Here is a 4381-nt window from a genome sequence, read left to right as displayed (position 1 = left end):
AATACTTAAACACTCTACTTTATTCCACTATAAAGTAATTTCATGCTCACATTGGCTGAAAGGCCCCATCTGGGGTTGTTTATTGAACAACATAATAAGCTCACCTTGTAAAGGTGGCAAATAAGGTTATCAGTCAATATTGGACCAGTTGGTTATTCCAGTGCCTTCTTACAAAAGGATGAAGAGATAAATCTTCAAACTAAAGAGAGATGAACTAGACATAAAATGGAGTTTAGGCCACCCATCTCAGATCTCTTGTAATTTTTGGCAAGCCAGTTCATAAGAAGGTAATGTAAGAAATGTAAGAGTCAGTTTAGGAAAAATGATTTTTGCTTCAGAATAAAGAGAGTTTCGCTGCTATTCTTAATCTGCCATGGCATAGATCATTTTTTGGCTAGATGATCTGATAACACTAATGCAACATGGAGCTTAAACACGCGTGTGACTGTCAGTCAGTTCTAGGTGGTGTTCTTTATCCTAGACATTCTCCATTTACGATCTCGCTGTTAACGTAATTTTGAGGGTTCCTCGTCACAACGAGGAAACACATTTTTCAATCCTTGCTCTTTGTGAATTTAAAAAGAAGCCATTTCAGTGTGCTGAACATTAGAGAGTAGAAACAGAGGTGCAGAAACAAAGGTGCAGAAACAGAGGTGCAGAAACAGAGGTGCAGAAACAGAGGTGCAGAAACAGGAGGTTTTCACTAGAGCCACTTGGTGCTTGTCGTTCATCTGTGTGCGGTATGTCCATGTTGTTTCTCAAGCTTCATTTCTCACCATCTCTTCACAGAGGGGACCTCTGGGTGCTAACCAATTTGTTCCACTGCATGCACTGGGTAATGTCCTATACAAGTGAGTGGTGATCAGTTATCCACTAGGGGTCAGTGTAACAGCAATGCTGGTGATTTGTAGTGACAGGACAAATTTTCTGTGTGTTCCCCTTTTTGATGTTGCTAAAGCAAATTGCTAGCTGCTGAATGAGAGATGATAAAATAGAATTAGAATTTTATTACTATGGATAAAATAAATTCTTGCAGTAGCCAGATTATGCTATGTGTTGGTGGGGCTGGAGGTGGGCTTGAGTGGACTGTCTGTCGTCTTCTGGAAGAAGACATCTCCGTCATGAATTTCAATTCATCTCCGCCATGCACCTTGACAAGGACAATGTGTAGGCTACAGTGTAACTTACAAGGAATAGCTCTGTTACAATATGGAGCGTGAGTTAGATTACATTTTAATTTCCCTCGGCTAAAAAAAAAACACATATTTATATCTCTTTGTTCTACTACCTTTCTGAAGAGTTTGTTTTATCGTGTAACTGCTGCTATCAAGCCTTCTTTATCGGAGGCCACAGTAGCAGATGGAAAATGCCTGCTGCTTGTTGAATAGTCACAACGGCAGTCTGAGCAGTGGTGATCCACACTTACACACTCGAGAGTGCAGCCCTCCAGCGTCACGCCCCCAAAAGACTCCTGTATTAGAGAATATAGATGTGACAAGATATGGGGAGAGCTGCTCTAAGCTGGAGAACAGAGTTCTCATTTTATTTGGTTCGCTGTAGCCTACAGAAAATATAAACCATGCTCTTCCCTTCCTAATGGGGTTTTCACACTGTAAAATCCAACAGTGAGCCAACTTAAATAATTCAAATGAAAACTACAAATTAATTTCTAGCAAATTCAAATATAAATGATCTCCAAGAAAATTACAAACATTCTCCCTGTGCAGAAAGGTCAGTGAAGGTCGGTTTCCCAGACATGGATTAAGTCTGCTCTTACTCTAAAGCGTAGTGCTAATTCATTATAGGAAGATCTTCATAGCCTAGGTTTGCTTTGTTTAGGTCAGGGATCATTAGAGAAAGATTACTGCTGGCCTTTACATTGCACTGCCCATGAAACATCGCCCTCTTTTGTAACACAACCCATTCATTTCATTAGACATTGACATCAAGTCTTCAGATCTAATTGGCTGTCAGAGATATCGTATTCATCAATAAGAATCAATAAGATTTTAGTAAGGGGAGGATCATACAAAGTCTTCATGGAGAATATTTACTATGTTCTACCAAATTCAGCCAAATGGCAAAACCTCTAGAAGAATTTAACTTATTACCAGAGGAAGTAGAAGACTATTTATGGAGTTTGTTTATTTGTTGACGTGTATTTCTTCTCCAGCAGTTCTAGGATGCAGTTTTTTTGTTTTGCTGCACACTCCTGCCTCCCATGTGTTCGAGTCGTGATCCTGAGAGTTTCTGTAAATCAGTGGATGTTGAGTTTAAATTTCTGTTTATTATTTTTCTTTCAATGAAGCTTTCAATAAAAAAAAGGTCAAACCCCCATTTTCACAATACTGTGTTTACTGCTCTGGTAGTGAGACTTCATGGCAGCTTTGTTTTGCATGGCTGGGCGGGGGGGGGGGGGGGGGGGGGGCGTGACAGTAGGTGCATCTTGAACTAAAGTGAACAGAATTGCTGAACTAATCGAACTGCAGCCAAGTGAAATGGTGATGACATATGTGCACTCATGTCCACTAGTTGGAAGGGGCCATACATGCACAAACTGTATGAAGTGTGTTATATATGTAGCATGTGCTTACACATGTAGACTACATGACACGTTGAAGGAAGGAAGGAAGACCTACAAAATGGTCTTGCTGTACAGGAACAGTAACTCGTGCAGTGTGTGCAGATCAGTGTAGTGTAGAGAGCGAGAGAGAGGACCCTTATGGCAGGAATGAGAGGTCAGTGGCTCATGGCCTGTGCTACAGTGGCCAGTACATCTCCTCGCCTGGTCTCCTCCCACTCTTACAAGGGTGATCGATAGAGAGCTTGTTCTTCCACACAAGTGGCTAATTCAGGCTCGCTGGTGACCTTTCACCTTTCCTCCTTCGGTTCAGACCCCATGGCAACTCCCCACCCTTCACACACAATGCTCATCTTCATGTGTGACATTTAGAGACGCAAGAGAGGTGGACGGGTTCATCCTACAAACACTGGGGGGTTTGTTCTTTCTTCCAGAAGATCAATGACTTAAACTTTGCTAACATCCTATATACGTTCCCATATTTGGTTTATTTGCAGAAATCTTAATACCATAGGCATATGCACATTATTTGCCAAACAGCTAAGCTCTCGGTTTGCTAAATACAGGGCCACGGAGCTGTTCTTTTGTAATAAGGCCTGTTTGCAGAGTGCAGTGTAAGCCTGTGTTTTGGTATGGGTGTTATGACTGTGTACACTACACTCTGACATGTGGATTGTGTATCCCACATTAATCACACAGCAGCTCAGCTTCCTGTATCGAATGAGCCCATTACAGCCGTTATTAGATGCACAGTATCACGTCTCTCCCTTTCACAACACTCACTGGTTCTTCCGCAGTGGACATGATCCTGTTGGTTGCTTGTCCACTTCTCTTTCTGATGACATTGTTTATCTATCTATCTATCTATCTATCTATCTATCTATCTATCTATCTATCTATCTATCTATCTTTCTTTCTTTCTTTCTTTCTTTCTTGTCCATCCCCATAAAATGACAAAACATGAAGCATTGTTTTGGTCGTTTGGGAGTTCACCTCTAACACCACCTTTGCTGTAAGAACTACATAGCTCTCATGAAACATCCACTGTTGTTATTAAATAACTCATTCAAGTACATCCTAAATAAGACACCTTAAAATGAACAGCTAATTACAGTTTTTCTCAGTCGATTTGGTTCATTTCTCACATCATGCTTTACATTGGCATCACAAGTGCATTTCTCAAAACAGTTATTGCAAACAGCAAAACTCAATGAAATACCTGCAAAAGCACACACTTCACTCAAAATTCTTGTTTTTGACTCAAAAGCAAATGTTTAGGTCAGTCAATTTTTCGGTGCCATCAGAGTATCTAGTCTGTGTGCCATTGCCTATGAACAAAACAGTCAAAATACTTAGTCATGTTGTCAGTGCAACTATAAGTCACAGTCAGTGCAGACTGTATATTCTGATGGAAACTAACTAAGCTTTTGATTTCAAGAACGCTGCACATTCTGTGGTATATCAAATACATGTTACACACATACAAACTTAAATGTAACACAAAGTTACACATGACTGTATGTGGGAGACTGATAGCAAGAAATTGGACTGGAATCAAATTTGTACAGCAATATTGTTTGACCGTATTGTTCGCACTGGAATTTGTTGACAAAAACAAATCTGATTGAAATTCAGAAAAAAACAGAAAACTGACTGGAAAAACTGCAAAATTTGAACCTTACTCTACACATTCAAAACAACCTAAGCACATACAGCCTCCTCTTGCTGTGTGAAAATGGAACCACTGCTACCCCTATGAGCTAATCTTGATATCCTATGCAAGAATGCAAAAATGCAAAA

At 40.2% G+C, this 4381-nt stretch overlaps 1 long non-coding RNA gene across 1 annotated transcript in view; it reads left to right on the top strand.

The window, feature by feature from the left end:
- LOC143506865 (uncharacterized) overlaps window positions 1-2335 on the top strand; it is a 10727-nt gene extending 8392 nt beyond the window's left edge. The window contains exon 4 of the long non-coding RNA XR_013128519.1: window positions 1-2335. This exon is cut by the window's left edge and continues 1900 nt beyond it. This is a non-coding gene — a long non-coding RNA (uncharacterized LOC143506865).
- Window positions 2336-4381: the final 2046 nt, after the last annotated feature.

This window comes from Brachyhypopomus gauderio, unplaced genomic scaffold (assembly GCF_052324685.1).
Source record: "Brachyhypopomus gauderio isolate BG-103 unplaced genomic scaffold, BGAUD_0.2 sc566, whole genome shotgun sequence".
NCBI lineage: Eukaryota > Metazoa > Chordata > Actinopteri > Gymnotiformes > Hypopomidae > Brachyhypopomus > Brachyhypopomus gauderio.
Note: the sequence above shows the minus strand (reverse complement) of the source record. Positions and strands in the feature narration are given on the sequence as shown.